We start from the raw sequence: 25112 nt of genomic DNA on the forward strand, positions 1-25112 counted from the left end.
ACACGCCTAAAATCCCAGCACTTGGGAGGCAGAGCCAGGTGGATCTCTGTGAGTTCGAGGCTAGCCTGGTCTACAGAGCAAGATCCAGGACAGGCACCAAAACTACTAGAGAAACCCTGTCTCAAAACAAAACAAAACAAAACAAAACAAAACAAGAAGCTTTTTTGATCAAGGTTGAAAGCAGTACAAAGCTATAAATGTAAACATAAATGTTTGGAAGGGAGTTGACAATATGACAATTTAACAGATCTATGTGAATCACGACTTTGGATTCCCTACCCATAGATTTTGACCATGTTCACAGTCAAAGACCTGAATTGAGATGCCCATTTACACAAGATTTTACAGTAAGAACTTAGAAGGTTTCATTAGTTTTGCCCAGATCCCTTTATTAAAAGAGTGCACTGGTACATTCTAGACTCTGAGAAGTCTGCAAATAATGAAGTCAAGTTATGTTATTTCATTCTGTGTTCCCCAGCTTACTCGACTGTGGATTCCCTTTCTCCCTTTACAGAACAGTCGTAACATCAATCTTGTGAAGAACTAGTCAGAGTGACTGTCAAAACTCGAAGGTGTGTCAAACTTTGAGGCTAGAATTTTTTTTTTTTTTGTTCATGGACACTTTCTTAAGCTGTTCTCATCTTCAGTAAGTTTTTTCCCAGGCTCTCTCTCAAATCCCACATTCTTCAGTTATCGCTCACTGGCTGCACTGACCCTGTGGTTCCCTCACCACCTATCAGAGCCCTTGTCTCTCAGTGGGAGGTGTGTTTCTTCCCCCTGTCTTGTAGCATAAGTATATGCACACTCAACTTCACAATCTTTGGTGATGATGACCTTTTAAAATAAATTATACTTACCATACGGTGTAAATGCATCAAATGAGCGATGCCTGCAGATAGCTCTCACCAGGGTGGAAAAGAGGCACATGATGGGACCAATGGCTGGCAAACACCAGGGGAGCAGTTGTCCTGTCAGATCTGCTTTGCTCCCCCTGGGTCCATCACGGGGTGGGAACCTTAGCAACCTGCAACCCCCTGTGCCTGCTTCCTTATGGGGCCATTTTGAGAATTAAACTCTCAAGCCTATGGGAGGAGCTTAGCAGGGCACCTGGAATCTAGTAAATCTCAAAACCGCAGGACTAACAAAGATGGCAGGCGTGATGACCGAGGGGGTGATAATGAATGACATGTACTTAACGGTCCCCAGATGCCAGGCTCGGAGTAAGTGAATTACAAGTATAATTTAATTTTGTCCTCCTGATAGTAGGATGAGGTATGTGTTATTACTCTCATTTTACACACGATGAAACCTTAGCTCCCTCTACACCCTCTGGTCCACTTAACTGCCACAGCACCCTGTCAATCAAGGCAGCAAAAAACCATTTATTAGTTGGTACTTTTGTTCTCAGAGGTTGCAAGTGATACTTTATTGGACAGGAAAGGATCCAGGACCCCAGAAACTGCTGGAGGAGACAGTGTTGCTGATGCTACGGTGCTCACCATTCTTACTAACTGTGATAGAGGGTCAGAATTAGCCTGCTCACTTCGTTTTTTTCTTTTAAACCTGTACTGAGGAGTGCGAATAAAGTGGGACAGCCTATGCACCACTCTTGGTATCCAGTGCCCTTGTTAGTTACTGTCACCATCTCCTGAGCAGCAGCATGCCAGAGGATGCACAGCCTCACAAGGAAAACTGCCACCTTGTGGTTATGCAAATTAGGAGCATCCCATAGAAGCTGTTAGTTCATCTTGTCACTAGGGGGAGGGAAAGAATAAATTTAATTCTGAAGTTTGAACCTAAATTTCCTATTAAAATATCTCTCTTTAAGTCCTAGGATTGATAACAAAAGATACCTGGGAAATGGAGCCCCTAAGAGTCCAGGAGCAGGCTAGTCTACACATTGGCTAGTGTGGATGCAAAGCCCAGGGTACCGAGTCCTCTCCAACTGACCATGAAATCCACGGAAACTGCCCCCAGTACAGCTCCTATCTGCCTGTCTTCCCTGTGCCCTGTTCAGCAGCCAGCCTCCTTAATCTCCACAGAGCCCACAGGCATCCTCACTGCTCTTTCTTCTGCCAGCCATTGATTCCACAGTGTACCTCTTTCCCATCCTAGTGAGAGCTATCTGCAGGCACTGGGAGAGCCCAGTCCTTTTCAGAAACCCTGAGAGACAGGAACTGCAAGTATGTTGGCGTGACATCAAGGCTCATCATGCTCCTCTCTAGCCCACTTACCCACCACACTTCTGCTGGTCTCCTCCATACTTTGTCAACCAACCTGTGTGGGTTTTTGCAGCTATGATTTCTGGCTTCTATGTCCTTACTCATGGAGCCCTTTCATTATGGTGTGTATTTTTTCTTCTTTTGGTATTTTGAGACAGGGTTTCTCTATAGAACAGTCTTGGTAATCCTGGTATTTACTTTGTAGACCAGGTTGGCCTCGAACTCATAGAGATCCGCCTGCCTCTGCCTCCCAAGTGCTGGGATTAAAAGTGTGTGCCACCACACCGAACCCTCATTGTCGTGTATCTTTACTTAACTTTTACCCTCATTTTGGTGTATTCCAGAAGCTCCACAGCGTAGGTGAAATGTCTTCTCTTCCACAAAGTCTTCTCTGATTGACCAAGACAAAAGGGATGTTCTACCTGGAAGTCTTTTTCCTACCACCCCTGCCCTCTGAGTTGCTTCTTTATCCTTTCATTATGGTAGACAGCATTTTCTAATTTATATTGCAATTAGAATTGGAATTAGACATATTTTCATTTCAACTTACAGTCATCAGCTTTCTGTCGCTGTGACAACATGTCTGAGATAATCAATTTATAATGAGTGTATAGTCAAGATTCTCTGAAGTAACAGAACTGATAGAATGACTATATATTAAAAGGATATTTATTAGATTGGCTTATAGGATGCTGCCTGGGTTGTCCAACAATGGCTGTCTCACACTGGAGAGGCCTAGAATCTAACAGTTGCTCAGTTCTCAGGGATGGATATCTCAGCAGTCTGAACCTAGAACTAAAAGCCTGAAGGATTCCTGGGAAACTGCTGATCTTCAGTCTAGGTTGTAATCCTAAAAAGTTGATTTTAATATTGATGAAGGAATCCCCCAAAAACAGGATAGATAAACTTGCCAGAAAGAGTGAGGCAGTCAGGCCAAAAGTAAAGTTCCCCTCCTTCAAGTCCTTTTAGCTGGAACCGCCACTACCAGATGACACCCTACGTTCTCCTTTTTCAGATAATCTGATACAGAAAATTCCTCACAGTTTGTGTTTTTGTTGATTCCAGTTGTAATCAAGTTGACAACCCAGATTAGCCACGAAAATCAAGAAATCTTTGTTTTGGTTCATGACTTAAGATGTTTCCATCTATGATTGATTAGCTCTGTTGCTTTCAGGCCAATGGTTGTATCAGGAGCTACTCACCTCATGGCATCTAGGAAGTAAAGAGTAAGAGGAATGGTCCAGGATCCCAATATTCCATCAAGGGCATGACATGACCCTCACTGACAACTTCCTTCCACTAAACTCCATCTTTAAACACTCTACCACTTCCCAATAGTGCTTCAGGCCAGGATCAAGCCTTTGGGGGACTCTTATGCAAGTCCTAGCAAATGAAGCCATAAGAATCATATCAGAAGAAGCCAGGGCTATATTTGACAGCATCTAAGCAGATATAGGCTTGGATATTTGCTCTGGCTTGCATGGTGGGGTCCTAGAAACCTGACTGGAAGCAATGTAAGATTAAGAAAGGCAGACACAAGTAACATAAAGCTGGGATCTGATGGGCCATGAGCTCAGATGGAGATGCACTAGCATCAGCAGCATTTATTATAGACTGGGAAAACAAGGGAATGGCCAGCTAATCACAGAGGGGAATCTCAGCAAGAGGGCTTCTTGGCTGTGTGGTCTTTGGGAGCAAGGAAACTGCAGTAAGAGCCTTTTGTAGGTCATGCTTGCCTGCTCAAGGCCAGAGGTTACACAGACATCTTGTTTGAGCAAGCATCCCATTCTCAACCATGGGGGAGGCCCTGCCTGGAGATTTCTTGGACATGGCTTTGCTCAGGTCCAAGAATGCAGTCACATGGGCACATTCACTCTCTGCAAGTATTGCTTCTGCAACACCTAGTACACTTGGATATCACACAAAGTATCTCATTTCTCTTTTTATTAGACATTAATATGATTATTGAATTCATATAGTTGTAACTAATCTATTAGTTAACTACTGAACCTACTTCCTCCTTTTCCAGCTAGACATGATTCCACAGCCTGTGTTTGTGTGTGTGTGTGTGTGTGTGTGTGTGTGTGTGTGTGTGTGTGTGTGTTAGAGATGGTCACAATGCAAAATCCCAGTTAAAGAGTGTGAACTGGTGTGATACTTGCTGCTTTGGGGGCCTGATTTGTATGAACTGCCCTAATCCTCTACACTCTTCCATTTCTGCAGCAGCCATGGGTGCCCTGTTGTGAGGATGTGGCTTGACTTCCCAATTATAAGAAAAGCCTTGGTGACCCTCCTGTCACTGTCATCCTGGATAATCCTTATGTGTGTGTGTATAACTGTCATGTTTTATTTCTGCTTTTTATTGTGCATTTGTTTATGGTATTTCAGCAGATTCCACATTATTTAATCATATGTTTATAATGCAGCCATGTCTAAAGTTCTAAGGCACATTTTTGGGGGTGCAGGTAGTGGATGGAAGCAGGAGAATGCCTAGGCTCTAAACAGCAGGAAAGCACATGTGTTTTCACAGTGGCTGTGGGAGAAGGAGGAATAAGAGGAGGAAGCTGAGATAGGAGAGAAGCGATCTGGGAAGCAGAGGATGTGAACGCACACATGTGCACGTGTGTGAATATCTTTGTGTATATGTGCCATTGAGTGTGAGCACAGACAGAGTACATGTTACTGTTTTCTCTGAGCACTGAGGACAGGGGCAGGCAGAAAGTGGGAAAGCAATAGGAAAAGGCATCCAAGAGCCAGCAAGGTTCATCCTCACTGCTTGTGGAATGGAGCCAGAGAAGTTTGAAAAGGAAGAAAGCAGTAGAGGATGCGTGGACGAAAGCCCTTCCCAACACAGGGGAAGAATATGATAAATCTGAATTGTGAGTTCTTTTCCAGAAGACAAATAGATCAGGAGAAGCTGAACGTGTTGGATCAGACACTAGAGGTTGACCAGCATGAGACTCAGGCAGGCCAGACAGGCAAAGCCCCTCCAAAATTGTCTTCTTTCACAACAAAAGCCCATATGCTGCTGCTTCTGATGTTCATCCTGAGCCATTGCTATTCTGCCTAGCACACAGGCTAGGGGTACAAGAATCAATTTGTTGACAATGGTGACTAAAGAACTTTCAGGTATCATTTCAGTGTAATCTATACCCTGGTAAAAATCACAAACAGATTTCTTTAGTTCCCAAATGATAGTCCACATGGCACAGAAAAGGAGAATTCAAATCGAATATCCTCTCATTCCATGACAGGAAGACCAGCAACATGCCAGTTTATGAAAACCAGATACGGTGAAATCAAACACCCATGTGTCCAGCCTTTCTCTCCCTCAGTTAGGGCTCTGGAATTTTTTCCAGAGCTAGATGATATATAAAATGTAGTTAATGAATATAATTTTTCAAATATTGGTTTTCTTCCTTCTAAACTGCAGTTCGGTTTGTCATTAGCACTAAGATCTCAGCACATCTCCTTCCAGCTGCAAATGAGATGCAGCTTTGCGGTGTGATCCAAGCTTCCTTCCTCCCTCGTCTGTTTCCTACCTCAATCTACTTTTTGCTGAGGGAGAGAGAGGAGGGTAGGTGCATGGTCCAGTCTTATAAAATATTTTCATAGGAACTATAGTTTAGAATCAAGGAGATGGTATTTAATTTTCTTTGTATCATTTTACCACCTATAAGCCTAATCTAAACATTACTGGCAGAACAGGTGCAGAGACACCTATGTAGTATATAGTGGATAAAAAGCATGAATAATAGTAAGAAAAAGCTGAAGCCAGGCATATAGATCATATAGATGTGCTTTATTTAAATGCTCTTCCCTAGCTAGAAAATGCCAATGACTTTTAAAACTTATTTATTTTGCTATTTTTTTGGTGTGTGTGTGTGTGTGTGTGTGTGTGTGTGTGTGTGTGTGTGTGTGTGTGTTTAGACATTTGTGCAGTACCTTCAGAAGCCAGAAGAGGGCAGTGGAACCACTGGAGCTGGGGTTGCAGGCAGTTGTGTGTTGCCCAATGTGGAATGAAGGAACTGAACTCAGATCTTCTCCAAGAGCATCAAGTGTTCTTAAGTGCTGAGTTACCTCTTCGAACTTCGGATCAAATTATTTGGAGTCACTTTGGAATGCAGGTGGAATTTGGCTCATGGTGACCTAACTGATGACTTCATGATGCTTTGAAAGCACATGAGTTGAGCATGAGCTGTCTCAATGCCCACCTCTGGGCACAAGTGCCAGCCTCTATTTCATTGTTGGGCAGCAATATCCACCCACAGCTCCCAGCCAGCCTTGTGACCATGTGATTACCATGTATAAACAAAACATGTGTCAGAGGATGTTTTCCAACACACAAGTCTTCTAAGCAAGTCTAAGGCAAGTCTGGGCCAAGCTAAGGTGTTTGATAAATTAGGAATGTTAAATGCCTTGCTGATTTATGATATTTTCAACTGACCATGGGCATAACTTCAGTAGATGATGAGGCACACCAGTGCTGTTCAACACTCTGGACTTACCCAGTGGAGCTCATCATCCTGGAGTCTTAGAGTTCCCTCTGTCTCTCTACCTTCTATGAACCTGGCTCAGATTCTCACCTCTCAGCTAATTAGGTTCACCTGTTTGTAGACTCTCTCCTCCCATTTCACGTAGCCATGGGCACTGCCTGCTGGAGCAGTCATTACTGCGGTTCCTTGAGGTCTACAAACAGAATGCAACTTCTAAGTAGCTGGCTAGATTTCTCCAGATATCCTTAACCTCTTAAATTGATTTAATCGTTATTTCCTGAGGGACTTTAGTGTTCTGATGCCTCAGGCCTTTATTTGTCCAATTCCTGAGTCTGGAAAAGTCCTCTCTTCCCCATCTCCTTCCTTTCTCCACTGTCCAAGACCTCCTGTTTGTCAAGAGCTGGTTGCTGCTTCCTGTGCGGGAAGTCTTCCCTGGGTTTGTGAGTGGAGGAGGCCACTTGTGTCCCCACTGCCCCCCTACTTCTCATGTGCATTGCTTTGTAGTGTGTCCTATACAGCTCCTGGTTGCTGTCTTCCCCGGCTAGGTGATATTTTGGCTCTCAGTTCCATTCCTGGCTCAGGGAAGATAGAGAATGAATCTGAGATGGAGAATGTCATTTAAAATTTTTTTTCACTCCATCTCTGGTTCCCTCCTTGTAGGCATGTCCACCTGTTAGTAAAGGGGAGGAAGTAAAGTGGTCTTCCACCTCCAGAGGGGGCCGGGAACACCGAAGGTCCAGGGCCTCAAGATTGTCAACACAAGCTTGGGTTTATGTCTCCCTAGGTCCCTTCTTTGCTGCTGCCCAGGAATCCTGACTGGGGATCCCTGCTCTCCAAGGGGGGCCCCCGCAGATGTCTAATTAGACTTGTGCACATCTCACTTTTTGGAATTGCCATGCCCACCTGATATGAGGAAGGTCTGGGTCTTATGTTACTTTGCTCCACGCCTGAGCAAACCTCCCTTGTTATAGATCCGAGTGTGTCTTGGTTTTCTTATAGTTACAGGCAAATTGTATTGTGACTCTGTAATCAAAATCATATGAAGAACTAGACAATTTTTAGTTTGCCATAAAGACATTAGTAGGTTTAAACTATATTTCAAGAATTGTCTCTTTGAACAGTTTTTACTGAAAAAATTTTATTTTATTTATTCAGTGTGTGTGTGTGTGTGTGTGTGTGTGTGTGTGTGTGTGTGTGTGTGTGTGTGTGTGTGTACACCATGGCATGTGAGTGGAGATCATAAGACAACTCAAGGGAGTCAGTTCTTCCCTTCTGCCATGTATGGGAATCATATACAGGCCATCAGGCTTGCATTCCACATACCAACCACAGATCTCTCCCTCATTCCTCCTCCCACTCTCCCCTCCCCAGCTTTCCCCCGTAGCCCACGCTATCCCCTCCTCCAAAAAGGTAGGGCCTCCCATGGGGAGTCAGCAAAGCCAGGCACATTCAGCTTAGGCAGGTCCGAGACCCTCCCCCTGCATCAAGGCTGTGCAAGGTGTTCCACTATAGGCAATGGGCTCCAAAGCCAGTTCATGCACCAGAAATAGTTCTTATTCCCATTGTCAGGGGCCCCTCAAACAGATCAAGCTACATAATTGTCTGCCCATGAGAGGGCCTAGTCCAGTCCCATGCAGGATCCACAGCTGTCTGTCCAAAGTTCATGAGTTACCACTAGTTTGGTTCAGTTGTAGCTATAAGTTTCCCCATTATGGTCCTGATGCCCCTTGCTCATAGAATTCCTCTTTCCTCTCTTCAACTGGACTTCTGGAGCTTGGCCTGGTGCTTGGCTGTGGCTTTCTGCATCTGCTTCCATCAGTTACTGGATGAAGGTTCTATGATGACAGGGCCTTCACCAATCTGATTACCAGGATAGGCCAGTTCAGGCACTCCCTCCACCATTGCTTAGTAGTGGGGTCCTTCTTGTGGATTCCTGGGAACTTCTCTCTTATCAGGTTTCTCCCTATCCCCAGGATGTCTCCCTCTATCAAGATATCTCCCTCATTGCTCTCCCACTCCATCCTTATTCCAGCTCAACCATCCCATTCCCTTATGCTCCCATCCCCCATCCCCTACCCTCCATTCCCCCCCCACCCCCAGTTTACTCAGGAGATCTCAACTATTTCCCCTTCCCAGGGCATTCCATGCATCCCTCTTAGCATCCTCCTTGTTACCCAGGAAGCTCCATATTCTTACAAGCCAGCTTTTGATAGCTCTGTGTGGATTATGCTAAAGTCAATCTCAGATGTCTTTCATTTTATGCCATGTCTTGACATGTTCCTCTAATGGATGAGAAAAAATAATAACCACAGTGTCTTTTGTTACTTAAATAAATTAATAGATTCTTTCTTTTCTGATGGTGATTGCTAGACAAATTATCACTGAGCTACATCCTCAGCCCCATAAACTTGTTATGTGGTAAGTTCTGGAATGGTGGCACCCTCACAGCCAGTGAACAGGTAGGTATTGAAGTCTTACCCATATAAGTCTCTCAGTTTCCAATTGATCAATTGATTAATCAAATATATGAAGATTATGGTCATTGGCTTTGTGGTTATTATGGACACATGTGGAAGGTGGCCTACTCTCATGCTGAGTTCTAATTCTTAGCTAACTTTGAGCAGATAATTTTATTTATAATAGGTGAGTTTTAAAGGCCAGGACTCTATAATTCTTAGATATTCTTCTAACACAAATGGCTGCTAAGTGAACCAATGTGGCAGCCAATTGACAAGGGTCCTTAACTATCACACAATACCATTTCCAGCGTTTTGGACTTAGCCAAGTTGTTCAGTCTCTAAGACCAATGTTCTTATTGGATAGATGAAGTTTATAACAGTACTTTTTTCTTAGGGTTTTGTTGGCATGTAGTGGGTATTCAATAAGTGTTATCTATACTCAATTTCCATGTCTCTGGAATTTAAATTTTCTCTTTCCCCTGCCACGTCCTTGCAAATTTCCTGGGGATTGGACCCAAGTGAATAAAGAAAACACACACATACACAGAGAAGCTGTAATTGGGTGAGTTAAGCTCTCTGATAGAGAAACTGCAGCACCCTGGAAGCTCAGCATGTTTATTATACAGAGTTGAACAGAGAAGTGGGGTTATTGAACACAACTGCACAAAGTGTCTGGACTATTGCATACAGATAAACAAGGAGGCAGGGTTTATTGTATACAGTTGGATCAAGGAGAGAGGTTTAGCTAGTCTAGGTAGGAGCAGTCTCCAGGGGAACAGTCTTCAGGCTGTAAACATCTGGAGACAGAAAGCTATGGTGGGCATTTGGGCATATATTGTCAACATTTGCACTCAGACTACCAAGAAAGGCTTTGCCAACCCCCTAAATCTCACCCTATTAGCAGTGGGTGGATGGACAGGTGGGGGAGTCTTTGCCATTGTCCCATGAGTCTGAGGCTAGGCCCATTTCAAATGGATACACATATACTCAGGACTTTACTCACTTAGGGCTTCCTCTGTTCTCCACACCCTCCCCTTTTAAAATGGTGGAAGAAGACTGAAAATGGGAGCTAGCATCTCACTTTAGAAAAGTGAGGAGACATTCATATCTTAAATCAGCACTATATAGATATTTGTGTTAGCCAATAATATTGCATACCTTCCAAGTATTTCACAGAAGCAACAGGGCTCCCACTGAAGTTTGATCTTGTCAAATCCCCCAAGTCCCAAAGATGATCTTTTCAAGTCTCCTTTCTCTACTTCCCCAAGCCATGATCTGCCTGTTGTGTTGTGGTTCAGTGGTGAGCATAGCTGCATTTTACAAAACTACATGCAAGAAAAAACCCTTCACCAGGGCACTGAATTCTGTCTCAAAGAAACAGCACATCAAGGTGTCTGTCCATGTGACACACATCCCAAAGCTCCACCGGTGTTCCTGTTCTGCTAAGGAGGCATTTCTGGCATGTGGAGAGGACAGCTCTTCAGAAACCTCAGCACAGTGTAAGAGGCAGGAGGCATCAGGCCCATTTCCAGGATTCTCTCTGACTGTGACTGTTAAGGTTTACATTCAGCCCTTGGGATAGTTCATCCAGAAGTTGCTAAGATGACTTGGGTGTCATACAAGGTTGTAAAATGCAATATAAGCCTGACATCTTTATTTCCCATAAAGCCTTGTAGGGGAAGTGAAGCTGAAGGACCACATGTCAGCATCACATCCACCAAGTCCAGGCAATGGCCAAGGACAATCTTCCCATCCATTTAATTATGAATTGCTTGAACTGTCAATGGCCCATCAGTAAAATCTTGACAAGAAGATATGGGGGAAAATCTCTCCTTAAATCCTGGCAGTGATTTTGTGAACTTCTTTTGATAGTCATTGGTAGTGATCATGAGGGAGGTTATGGAGCTGGGGACCCAATAAGAGCCACTCTGAAGAGACCAGGCAGAGTCACAAAGCAATTCTGAGATCAGCCAGAGTTTCAAAGACAGATATCAGCTATCAGCTATCCATGCAATAAACATTACAACACATTAGTGAAGTAAAGCCATGATTATTGATCATTTTGCTCCATCATGGGGCGGCAGGTCAGCAAGAGTGTCTTGGAGTCGGACTACCCATAGTCTCAGGTTTCTTTCATCTGTCTCCCATCCAGGAACAAGGGATGACCCAGGGCATGGTCTTCTCATGCTTGTTGCAGATGTGTGAGGAGGCTGAGCAGAAACATATGTTGCTGCCAAGGACCTCGGCTCTGAGTTGGCCTGTTGTCACTTCTGCCCACATTTTACTGGCCAGCACATTTCCTATAGAGGAGCTCAACACTCCTCAATTGGGTGGGAAAGTATAATTCATTCACAGTAATCCAAGGCAAATGTGGAAAGAAAACATTCACTCTCCACACAGGAGGGAGACGTTATAGCTTGCCTTCTTAGCATCTGGGCTGGCCTCATACATCCCAGCTCAGTGACCCATGACTAAGCTTACTCATTAGAAGTTCCCATTTGAATGGCCTTAAGTTCTTTCTTTCTTTTGTTTTTTAAAGGGAAAACTTGCTTTATTTATTTTTTTTTCAATTTAAAAAGTTAAAATACGATATCATTTTTTCCCCCCTCTCCTCCCCTCGGTTTCTCCCATGTCCCTTTTCCCCCACTCCTTCTCAAATCCATGGCCTTTTTCTTTAACTATTATTGTTGCATATATACATACATGCAGAAATACAACCTACTCAGTGTACTTGGTGTTGCTTGTGTGTGTATGATTTCAGGGTTGACTACTTTGTATTGGATAACGAATTAGGGGCTCATCTTTGGGGGAGATTAATTCTTCCTCTGTCAGAATTCCTTAGTAGCCTGTAGCTTTTGGTCCGGGGTGGGCTCCATGAGATTTTTCCTCCTTCATGTAAGTGTGTTCGTTGGTGTTGCCATTGTTCAAGCCTTGTTTAAGCAGCCATATTGTTGAGGTAGCAGGGGGGTAGTAGCTTCCCTGCCATTTCTAGGCAATACAATCTTGAAGAAGACTTAGTTTTTAAGTCCTCAAGAAATTAATTGCTCTGTATACCTCTCCATGTCCCGAGGTATAAAGAATAAGCTAGCCAAGTGTCTTTTCTACATGTAGATCTGTTATATTTTGTTGGCTACATGTGGTACATTGAGCCAGAGTGAGAATTTGGGCTTTGCAACGTACCTGGACATTAGAGCTTAATAGTGAAAGGAAGTTATTGTTGGATTGTTTAGAGCAGTGGTTCTCAACATTCCTAATACTGCGACCCTTTGATATAGTTCTTTATGTTGTGGTGATTCTCAACTGCAAAATTATTTTCATTGCTACTTCATAACTGTAATTTTGCCACTGTCAGGAATCATAATGTAAACATCTGATTTACAAGATATCTGATATGTGATCCCTGTGAAAGGGTTGTTCAATCCATAAAGGGGTTGAGACCCACAGGTTGATAACCACTGGTTTAGAGCTTCAGGGCAATCATGATTTGCATTTGAATAGCACATGAGAATTGAAACTTTTTTTTTCCGAGACAGGGTTTCTCTGTGTAGTTTTGGTGCCTATCCTGGATCTCACTCTGTAGACCAAGCTGGCCTTGAACTCACAGAGATCCGCCTGGCTCTGCCTCTCGAGTGCTGAGATTAAAGGCATGTGCCACCACTGCCTGGCTGAGAATTGAAACTTTCTAGGTGCCCAAGGTACACCCAGCAAGATTCCAAATGTCAGGGCCTAGAAGATGGCTTGTGTATGTGTGTGTGTGTGTGTGTGTATGTTGTAGAGACCAGAGAAAAATGTTGAATGTCTTTCCTCAGGCATGCTGTTTACCTTCTTTGTTTAATTAATTAATTTTTGAGCTGTCTCTTCTTGGCCTGGACCTTGCTGATAATGCTTGACTGGCTGGCTGTTGAGCACCAGGTATGCACATATCTCCATCTCCCTAGGACTGGAATTAAGAGCACACTATCATTCCCCTCCCTTTAAAATAAAACATTATTTAATGTGTTTGGGATTGAACTCTTCACACTTGCATGACAAATCTTTTACCAATGAAGCCATCTTCCCAGTCATAAGTAATGTGTGAGGTGACATAGACCTGTAATCTAAGCATCCAAGAAGCAGAGGCAGGAGGTTTTTGATATCCTGAGGTTTAGACTAGCCTCAGCTACAAAATGGGACCCTGCCAGAGGGAGAGAAAGAAAGGGAGTATTGTACCAGGCTTTTTCTTTTGGGCCACCAACTAGCTCCTAAATTATTATACAGAGACTTATTAATAGTTTTGAATACCCGGCCTTAGTTTAGCTCTTTTCTGGCTAGCTCTTTTAACTTAAATTAACCTGCTTCTCTTTATCTATCTTTGGCTTGGGGCTTTTTACCTTTTCTTACTTTTTTGCTGTCTCTATGTCTGGCTGGCTGATGGCTGCCTTGCTTCTGGCCCTGGGTGTCTTCCTTGTTCTCTCCTCTCTTCTCTTGTCCTTCTTTCTTCTCTGTCCTAGATTTTTCCTCCGATTTATTCTCTCTGCCTGCCAGCCCCACCTATCCTTTCTTCTGTCTAGCTATTGGCTGTTCAGCTTTTTATTAGACCAATCAGGTGCCTTAGGCAGGCGAAGTGAAACAAATACAACATATCTTCACATAATTAAACAAATGCAGCATAAACAAATGAAATACATCTTTGCCCATTTAAAATAATATTCCACAATAGAGTGTAGGAAGTATTAAATATGAGTCTTTTCTATCAAATGCCATCAAACTTGTCTTTAGGGCAAGAAATTCAAATCTTATCTTCCTCACCTTGTAAGACCTTGTAAATATTTTAATTCCTCCACTCAGTAAAGCATTTGTTTGCACAAAAGGCCCCCTGTTGCATTCCAGGGATTTGATGGTCTGGAGCAGTGACCCTTTCACCCTTCCTTCTTCCTTTCATTATGTGCCAGTTCTTTACAGACTAACCAACTGAATGAGACTGTGAGGTCTGACCCCAGCCAATAAGGAAAAGATACCACCCGAGTTGGAATGAAAACCAAGGGCATTTCCTGTCTCTGTGTTTGTGCTTTGATCTGAAAGTTACTTCTAAAGGGTGCGGGGAGGGGGGAGAAAGAGGAAGAGAGAGAGAGAGAGAGAGAGAGAGAGAGAGAGAGAGAGAGAGAGAGAGAGAGAGATGTGGTGATATTTTATTTGTACTGAAATGTGATTTTAATTTTATGTTAATAAATAAAGTTGCCCTGGGGTCAGAGCTATTAGAGTCATAGCAAGAGCGTGGTGGTTAGAAGAGCTAGGTAGATTTCTGTGTGTTCAGGGATACAGCCAGTATTGGAGACATACGCCTTTAAGACCTGGAGGGCGGTACTTACAGGCAGTGATGAGGCAGTCATGTGGTTGGGTTTACAACCAATGAGAAGGCAGAACAGAAAGATTATTTAAACAGAGACACAGGAAGTACCTCCCTCTCTCGGGGAAGCTAGGAGCACTGCAGGAGGTAAGATTTTATCTCTGAGCTCTGACCTCTCGGCTTTCTCTTTTACATTGGCTCTGTGTTTCTTATTTTAAAAAGACGATTGGTTACATCTACAGAGAGAGAGAGAGATTATTTCTTTTTTTCTTGTCTCTTTGGAAACAACATTCCAATATATTGTAATACTTAGGGTATAGATATTAATGACATTGGTTTTGATAATAAATGCATTGCCTTTTTAATCTGTTGAACTACAAATCATTTAGCAATTTCTTTCTGTAATACTTTGATAAAGAAAAACACTGGGGAATATTATTTTTAAGGTGTGTTACTCTTGTTTATGTTGCATTAGTTTAACTCTGTGAAAGCTGTGATACTTGGTCTATCTTAAACACTTTATGGTCTAATAAAGAACTGAACGGCCAATAGCAAGGCAGGAGAAAGGATAGATGGGGCTAGCAGGCAGAGAGAATATATAGAAGGAGAAATCTGAGAAGAAGTATCCAGAGAAGGAGGAGGGACCTAGGGGCCAGCCACCCAGCTACACAGCAAGCCACAGAGTAAGAGACAAAGAAAGGTATACAGAAATAGAAAAAGGTAAAAGCCCAGAGGCAAAAGGTATATGGGATAATTTAAAGTTAAGAAATGCTGACTAGAAACAAGCCAAGCTAAGGCCAGGCATTTATAATTAAGAATAAGCCTCCATATGTGATTTATTTGGGAGCTGGGTGGTGGGCCCTCCAAAAGAGTTAAAAATACCAACAACAGAACTGGGTTGTACTTAGTCACTAATCTTTGTTGTCAGCCACCAATCAACTGTTGCTATGCCTATGCAGCTCTGAACGCAATTCATGTCCTCAAGACTTGAGAATGGGATAGTACTATTGTGATTATGAGGTGTTGTTAGTACCACTGGATGAGAACAAGACCACTACTACAAATTTTGAGCCAAATTTGAATTTGAGGCAAGCTTTATTAAATATTGGCCAGGATTGGACAGGTCCATATCCGGGATTTCCAGAGTATGGTGCTAAATTACATTAGTCAGGGACTTATAAAGGTAAAAACCCACAAGGCTCATACTTCCCACCTTCAACCAATCAGGGGCAAGCATACACCCTGACTTACTTCCTGCCTATGTACCTCCTGCCTATACATGATCAAACACACATCTTGCACAGTTGGTGCAACCAAGCTTGTTTAGAGAGGCAAAAACATGTGGTGTGCTATCTTACATGACAAACCCCCACCATTCCAGGAAGTTATCTGTCCTTGGGTATGTTTTACGCTTTAGAGGCATTTTTGTTTTATAGATCTCTTAAGAACAGTAACTTAAATTTAAAACATAAGTTTAACCATCACAATATGTTTATCAGCTTTCTAACACTGTTACCAAATACTGAAGATAAATTAATAAGGGCAGAGGTTCATGGCTCATGGTTTCAAAGGTCACTGTTCATTTGGGCCTGTGGAGCAGAGGACACCATGACAGGAGCATGTGGTGAATTAAGTCGCTCCTATTGTGACAACTGAAAAATAGGGTGGGGGTGGGGGGATGAAGAGAGACCCATCTTGATGTTTTCTTCAAGGGCCCACCCCCAGTCACCTTACTTCCTCCCACTGGGCTCCACCTCCTAAAAGTTCTGCCACTTGTTAATAGAGCCTGAGGCTGGAGATCAAGCCTTTAACAAGAGCACTTCAAATCCAAACAACAGCACTATTGTATTGTATTACTTTTTTTTTAATCTGGGGAAATGGCTCAGCAGGTAAAGATACTTACTGCTAAAGCCTGGTGACCAGCTCACATTGTGGTAGGAGAGAACCAATTCTCACAAGTGACCATGTATGTGTGCAAAGAATAGAGAAGAAAATGTTAATGCTGAGAATTTTGTTTTGTTTTGTTTTGTTTTAACTTAAGGGAAAAACGAATTTTGCACTCAGTTTGAAGATACAGTCCACCATGGCAGGGAAAGTATGACTACAGGAGTGTGAAACATCTGGTTCCATCGCATCTGTAGTCTGGAAGCAAGAGACCAATGTTGCTACTTAGTTCATGTTCTCTTTTTATTCACGTGTGTACCCCAACCCACAGAATCATGCCACTCATACTAAGGGTAAGGCTTTCCATTTCAGTTAACCCAATCTAAAAACTCCCCTTTGGAGGTTTATGTCCTGGGTAATTCTAGATCTTGTCCCAGCCATAGATCATCCATAGGGCTGTCATGGTGGCAAGCCACTCTCCCAGCTTCTCAGAAGAGATGCCAGTAAACCCAAGCATATATTTTGAACACTTACTCAGCCAGACACTGAAAACAGAAAAGCACAGGTTCTATCCTTGTAAAGCTTGGGTCTATTCACAGTTCCTGAATCATTTCTTTATGTCTAACCCAGGATATAAAGAAATAACTGTAAAATAAAGTGAAAGGATATCTGTAGGCATTTCTTAAAAAAAAAACATGCTGTCGTTGATTGGTTTTTCCAGACAACTTTTACATAGGTTATGGCTAAGATCTAAGCTTGTCTCCCCAGGTTTGCAATGGGAATTTAGTCCCCATTGTGATGTTGTTAAGTGGAGTAATACTTAAAAACCAGGCTTAGTACAGGAATATGCAGGTTGGGGGGTACCCTCAGAAGAGAATATGGGCCCCAGACTCCTCTCTGCTTTTATCTAGAAGCTCTCCTATACTCACAGATGTCTCTTGCATGGGGCCTTTCCCCATTAGCTCCTCACAGAAGTTAGAGCCTGAACAACCAGAGTGGGCCTCTTGGCCCTGGCCCATTAGCCTCTAGAACTGTGGATTAATAAGTCTCTTTTCTTCAAACACAACCTGCCTTGGCTATTTCATTTAAATCATCCCAAGGTGACTAAAATGGTGGCATCCCATTTTACAGATGAGAAGACCAAGACATTTCTGTACTAGCAACTTATTCAGAAGCTCAGAGAAATCTGACAAATGAGTTGGGTTCCAATTCAGACCAAGTGAACAGGTCATATTTTTTTTCCATCTCACAACTTAAGGGTAATTGAGGGGTTGTCTTAGGGGAAGGTGGTGTCTCCAAAAATTTGTCCTTAACAGTATCCTCTCACCTAACACCTTTCAAATTTCATGTGTTCTTTGATGAAATTGTGTCTTAGAGGAATTTTAATTCTCTGAGGCAGTTGGCAAGGCACTGGATGACTGTAGATATTAAGACCAGCAAGAGCAACAGTTTACTAGTGAAGACAGGAAAAAGGTTGCCATGGCAACAGAAGGCACATAGCACATGGCAAAGCCCAGCACAGCTGTCTGGATGTGACCTGCTGCTTTGGCTTTGGAAGGCCTCTGGATGACCCTTGCTGTTCTTTCTCTTCTGAAACAGTGACTTTCAACGGATGGCCACTCAAATGAGAACATTAGTGTCAGGATCATATCAGGGGACAGGCAAGTATCTAGTCAGATATTCACTGATTACAAGACCCACACTTGGTTCCCCTCCTCCCCCATGCACACCCTGTTTAAGGGTGTCATTGACCTTGTCTGAAGTTCCAGCTTCCACTTAACAGCAGGCCTGAGCTCCCAACTTTCTCTTGAGCTCTTTGAAGTCATATGCACACCACATACAGGAGGAAGCCATTAGCCAGGGGAACTCCCAGCCTATATGGACAACCATAAATTAGAAGGCTGGGGATGCCTGTCCAGCCACTGCAAACCCACTCAAGATGACTGCTGCCTGTGCCTCCCCTTGATGACAGGTCACTAAAGAATTCTCTCCAGGCAGTTCATTTCTGTTGGCAGCAACATTACTATTTGAACTTCGGAAGTGACTCTGGCAGTGTACAAGGCTGCCAGAGACAGGCATTCTGGAATTGGAGTCTCTGTGAAATATTCTAGGTTGTTGAGTCTCTATTGAGTGGGGGATGGGCAAGTGTATTCTAGCCCTTCTGTGTCTTTGTTTCTTTCTTTTTTCTTTCTTCTTTCTTTCCTTCCTTCCTTCCTCCCTCCCTCCCTTCCTTCCTTCTTTCTTTCTTTCTCTCCCCTTCCTTCCTTCCTTCCTTCCTTCCTTCTTTTTTCTCTTTCTTTACTTTTGTGTGTATTTATGGCATAATGACCATATGTGCACATGCGTGTTTATGGATGTGTGAGCCTGTGTGTGTGTCTGACTGACAGCCAGAGGTGGACTTAGGGTGTCTTTGACTATAGCTTTTTCCCTTTCCCCCTTAAGACAGGATCTTTCTCTAACTGGATGTTTGATTCAGATTTGCAGGCTGAATCTCCAGTGAGCTCTTGGGATCTGCCCGACTCTACTCACCAATTCTGGGGTCACTGGCATCTGTAGCCATGCCTGGTTTTTTATGTGGGTGCTGGGGATTCAAACTTAGTTCTTCATGCTTGCACAGGAAGTGGGCTTACCCACTGAACCAGCTCCTTAGCTTCACATATTTTTTTCTTGAGTCAGAGGGTGCTGTGAAGAATGGCTTTCATTGTTTGCCTTTGGGACACTCACTTCACTCCAGCCAGAGAAATGTCCCCATGAGAATCCATACTCAAGAAACTATTTTTAATTACCTACTGCATGGCAGATAACATTCTCCATACTGATAATACAGCAGTGAATAAAACATAAAGATGCACATTTGTGTCTCAATTTAAGGTGTGGTAACATCACAATAAACCCTTCACATGCTGAAAGTATTTTAAGTTGTAAACTGATTGACTACATCAAGCCTCCCAAACACTGCTTTAGTGACAGAACACACTGTAGAGTCAGCTGATCCCTCTGGTGACACCGAAGTCACTCTTGGGACTGACTACTCTTACTGAAAATCAAAGTAGAACATCCCACGGCTATTGCAATCCTGGGAGAAGACAACAGGAAGATTTTATGTATAACTTCTATTGACTGTGTATCATGTCTCTTCATCTGGGTGTTGCAAAGTCAACCATTCAGGTCAGGGACTGCATATTTGTTAGAAGGAGACATGAATCCTCATGAAAAGGGAAAGAGAGGTGAATGCGGGGACAGCACAGGAAAGGTCATAGCCATGGACTGAGGGTCAGTGTGTGACCACTTAGAGAGGTGACATTTGAATAAAGACACAAGGGAGGGAAAGAGGCAAAGCACCCTAAAAGAGGGGCAGGTAGGGCCTGATCCTGAGGTGCAGGTGTCTTTGGACACGCAGGAGCTAGCTGTGTGGTGATTGGACACCCTAAGGATTCTGCAATTCTCCTAGGGGCATGAATGCCCACTAGCAGGGTCATGAGAAGAGTAGAGTACTCTCATTAAAAAAGAAAAAAGAAAGAGAAAAACCTTAAAAATGTACTTTTAGAATTGAAAAACATCATATTTATATTTATGGGGGCTTATGGCAATGTTTAATCTATATTTAAATTGCGGAACCATTAAATCAAGATAACTATCACAGTTATTACCTTGCTTACTTAGCATTATTTTTGTGGTGAAAATGTTTAAAAGTGACTATGTTAACAATTTGTTCACAGGACACAAGTTTTCAAAGACTCCCTCTGATTTTTCTCTGTTGCACAGAGGCTGGGACCCTCGTTGGGAACTGTCTGCAGCTGTCTGGCCATAAGATGATGGTACTTGGTGGGGGTGATAAGACTAGGAGAAATCATTGTGGTCTGGAAAGAAACAGGTGTTTGCTGACAGACTGAATGTGAGTATGGGGAAAGGGGCCCCAGGAGGTCTCCAAGCCTTTTCACTGAGAAATATGCCAGACTGTGCAGCTTTTGGTTAATGGGAGAGGCTGAAGTAAAGCAGGTATTTGAGGGTGCTGACAGGGACTTCATTCTGTAGAGACATAGGTGGGCTCTGTTAGACCTCCAAATGGAGACAGGAAGCAAGCCAGTGGGGGGCAGGAATTCAGAGAGAGAGGCTTGGGATCAAATACAGACATGGCTGTATCAATCAGACCTTGGAGCTGATGTGATTGGATCCAGGTGAGTGAACATGGGTAAGAGAAGGACAGCAAAGAGAGAGTGCAAAGCAATTCCTTCTGAGTTAAAGGAAAAGAGGCTGTGCTAGCCCACGTGTGCATCTTTTTGATGAAATACCGGACAGAAACAAATTGAGGGCAGAGGGATTTATTTTGGCTCACAGTTTTAGAGGGTTCAGCAACACTTTGCTGCACACATTGGGCAGAACATCATAGCTGTAGGAAAGTGTGATGGAAGCTGTTTACCTCTTGGTGGGCAGGGAGCAGAGAGTGAGAGGGGCCAAGGATAATGTATCAGTAAGGGTTGGTCCTCAGTGATGTATTTCTGAAAGTTCCCACAGCCTCCCTAAATAGTACTTGTAGCTGGGGAATCTATATATAAGCTGCAGGGGACCTTTCATATCAAACCATAACAGGAGAGGAGGTGAGAGGACCAGGGAGGAGAAGAGAGGTGAGGAGAGGAGAGGGGGAGAGGAGGGGATGTGAAGAGGGGAATGGGGAGAGAAGAAAGGAGGAGCCACAGGTTGCAGGAAGGCCAGTAGAGGGCAGTGTTCTGGAAACCAAGGGAAAGAAGGGAGAGGCTTATGATGTCCAATGCTGCTGGGTTGTAGAATGGACAAGAGCTTGGTTATTGGACTGGTCCATATAGTAGCTCTTCAAGGCATAGTTCTGACACAGTGAGAGGAGACCTAAAAAGGAATTAGAGCAAGTGAAACCTCTTGCTATGGACCCTGACTCAGCCAGAAGTCATTTTCAGAGAGTCTCAGCTAAAAACCCTCCAGGAAGAACTGACCTACAGATTCTCGGTTGGACCAGATTGGCTAGAGACACCCAGAAAAGGAAGATGGCTCCTCTGTGGGCTCTTGCAGAGAACTGGGAGGCCTATGGAGAGAGAGACCTAGATTTGAGGAGGTGGTCTGGCGTTTGTGCAGGTGAGGATCCACATATAGAAGTTCCTCAGCCTGTGGCCCATCTTCTATTACATAATTCTGCTCTGAGGACCTACAGCAAAGCTTTGGGCCATAATTATGACTTACAAAGCACTATGAGGACACTTTCAGGAGCAGTGAAGATCAGTGTTTAGAAACATGCACACACATATACATCACACACAAACACAGACACACAGATATGTACACATACACACACACACACACACAGTTCAGATCTCAACTCTGTCATATTTGAGCTGTGCAACATGTGGAGAATACTTAACCTATCTGAACTTTGATTTCTTTGTCTGAAAATTGTGGTATTGCTAACACTCACCTCCTGAGTTCTGAACATGAACTATATTCATAGAGATGGCTCTGGATAGAATGATCTGATGTAGCACTTTTGTATTTATTTATTATTTATTTACACTTCATAGTGGTGAATAAGCAAGACACATGAGTGGAGACTGCATTCTGAAAGTAAATTCCAATATGTTTCCCAGCTGTCAAAATGCAGCTCTGGTTCTTTCCTCTGGCTGGGATGTACAGTGAGCCATGGTGCCCCATCAGGCCACCATTGCAGGCACACAATTTCACTTGGGCTGTTCTGTTGCCTGCAGTTTTGGGTACCAGTAATTCTGTAAGTTATATGTGACGTTCAAAACCTTGTTATAAAATTGGCCCATGTAAATATACTTGGCATGCTCAAGGCAGGTAAGGCCAAGAAATGATGTTCTGTGGGTTGGAGATTGTTGTAGCTCACTTTCTGTTGCTGTGGTAAAACAGCACAATCAAAAGCAATTTGAGGAGGAAACGGTTTATTGGGATTACAGGTTCAGCCCATCATTAGGGACACCAAATCAGAAACTCAAGGCAGGAACTTGGTGGCAGGAGCCGAAGCAGAGATGATGAAGGAATGCTATTTACTGGCTTGTTCCTCATGGCTTTATCAGCCTACGTTCTTATACAACCAGGACCACCTGCCCTGGGCTGGAATCTTCCACATTGATTATTGATCAAGACCATACCCCAGAAGTGTGCCTATAGGCCAATCAGGTTGGGTCATTTTCTCAATTGCATGATTGGTAGGATGTGGGCTGAAATTCCTAGCATCTTGTAAAATAGTGAAGTGAGGCTACTAACATTGTCAGATTGTCCATAAAAGTAAATAAACCAGACATATGCCTAGAATCCCAGCATTTGAGATATGGAGAACTAAATGGCAAACAATGATCCTAGGATCTAGACAATAGATCAGTTGGTAAAGTGCTTGCCTTGTAAGCACAAGGACCTGAGTTTGAAACCCAGAACCCTTAAAACCAACCTCAGGGCAAAAATGAACAGGTTTCAGTGATAGATGGCAAACATTTCCATCTGGTAACAGAGCTTGTCACTCATCCTCCTTGCCTGGAGACTCAGCAGGGTCATCCAGCAGCTCAGGAGAAGATGCACATCCCAACTCTACCTTGACATTTGTCCCCTCATCAAATTTCCTTTGATCAAAGAAAGGAGAGTTGAGGGACCCAAGCCATATCTAATTACATCTTCAGTGTGATTTCCTGGTCTGCGCTGCTTTTCTGGGTTCCACCCATTGCTCCATTAGTCAGAATGGTAACCCTTACAGCAGTGCAGAACATAAACCCAGCTTGGCATCCAACCAAGGTCAGCCAAGCTTTCACCAGCTCACAGTCCTCTGTGTGTGTGTGTGTGTGTTAGAAGTTTTTGTTCTTGTCACAAGTGAAAATCCAGGACTTCTTGTTATGTGTCATTGCAGCAGAGACTGGCTCCTTCCTGGAGATGAGAATAAAGTGGTGAAAGTAAGTTCAGAAGAAGGCTGGAGATTGTGACAGCATGAGGTGAGCTTCTAAGAGTAAGATCCATCTTGAAGACTCTGTGACACCACTGCCAATGGGTGGAATAGTATGCACAGGTCTCTGTGAGTGACCTGTAGAAGCAGTGACTTCAATCATGAGAAATTTTTCCTGTGATCCTGAAGCCCACATGATGCCTTTGGGCATTCATTAAAAGTATGAGTAGAAACTGGGATGGATGGGGGGAGGTATGTATATACACGTGTGTACATATATGTGTATGTTCTATGGGGAGTTAACTTACCTGGGACTAAAGATTTTATTCCCTGATATTTCAGGACAGTCTGCCAAGAACTTATGTAGCATGAATCTTAAAAGTTCTTATTAATAAAATCAAACCCGAGGCCAGTTATTGGGGTCAATGCTGGTAGATCAGAGAGACAGAACAAGCCACAACTACCTCACCTCGTCGGATCCTCAGCTGGTCTTGTTTCCTCAAACTGGAGGCCTCTGAGTCCTCATCCCTGGATATTTCATATTTCTTTACAGATAAGTGAAATTTGATTATGTAGATGACACATTCCATTATCTATTCATCTGTTGATGGACATCTTGGCTGACTCCATGTCCTAGTTGTTGTGAATAATGTAGCAAGAAACATGGATGTCCAAGTTTCTTTCAAACACATTTTCACAGAGACATCTAGACTGATGTTTGACTAAGCAACTGGGTACCCTAGCTCAGCCTAACAAGATCAGTCACCATTGGGTCAGTCAGTCCTTTAAAAACACCCAGCTTTGTATCAGGACTTCAGCATTTTGCTTCTCGGTGGAGAGGATGGCAGAAAATTAAGGTTCTCACATACCTGCTCCAGTATGCATATCATTGACATCCCTGTAAGCCCAGCTGGTATCTATTTACCATCAGGTTGTTGAGGGCACAGAGCTAGGTGTTTTTCTGGCATGCAGACCCATTGGCTACCAGAAGGTGCATCTACAGTGTGGTATTTGTTTGGCTTCCTGGTTCCATATGACTGCATCATCTTTCTGTGTTACTAGAAGGTGAATGTGTCAAGCTGGTACACAAGTGCGTGCATGTGTGTGCCTGGCAGCCATAGATGTGTCATGTCTTGTATTTCAAAAATATCAAGGAAGCAGATGTGTATGTGGTCACACAATCATGTGGTCACATGCTGACTACATTGCCCCTTAAAACATGAGCAGCTACACTTTTATCCTTTGGCTTTATTGAGGATCCTCTGGGTGAATCAAGCCATAAGGGTAAGTATGGGAGAACAGTGAGATGGGGTATAAATACTGTCATCATCATTTTGACAGTACCACAGAATGAAGGGGAGGAAAGGATATTTTGTTGGTGATTCAGAGTCTCGGCTTGGGGCTCTGTGTGCTGCAAGGCTGCCACTATGCCTGGTTCCTCACAGGTGCTCCTTCCACACTCTTTCCACACTAGTCCCAGCTTCAGGACATTTCGCAGCTTTCTATTAGCACCTGGAACCAGTAAGGACATATTGGTGAAGACTACTTCAGAAAGAAGAGTTCCTAAGAGCTCAAGAGGGGGTGTTAGGCAAAAGAGAAGCCCTGTGTTTTGATAGGGAGCTGTAAGGGAGGTGTCTCGACAGGTTCCCCATTTAGTTACCTCTGCATAAGACAGGGATGTGATATAGGACATTTCTGCTGGCTGTGTGCTTGTTTCAAAGCTATCTTCAGAAATGATGGCTATACTGAAGACTGCTCTAATACCGTCTTAAAATGAAGGCTGCTCCAATACCATCTTAAAACTGTGTC

General features: G+C 43.3%; 1 long non-coding RNA gene across 1 annotated transcript; it reads left to right on the top strand.

Annotated features, from left to right (window-relative positions):
- The first annotated feature begins 439 nt into the window (after positions 1-439).
- Positions 440-23751, top strand: LOC121829141 (uncharacterized). Its single transcript, XR_006071935.2, has 3 exons — positions 440-572; positions 20153-20282; positions 23271-23751. It is a non-coding gene; the product is annotated as an uncharacterized LOC121829141 (long non-coding RNA).
- Positions 23752-25112: the final 1361 nt, after the last annotated feature.

This window comes from Peromyscus maniculatus, chromosome 4 (assembly GCF_049852395.1).
Source record: "Peromyscus maniculatus bairdii isolate BWxNUB_F1_BW_parent chromosome 4, HU_Pman_BW_mat_3.1, whole genome shotgun sequence".
NCBI classification, from domain to species: domain Eukaryota; kingdom Metazoa; phylum Chordata; class Mammalia; order Rodentia; family Cricetidae; genus Peromyscus; species Peromyscus maniculatus.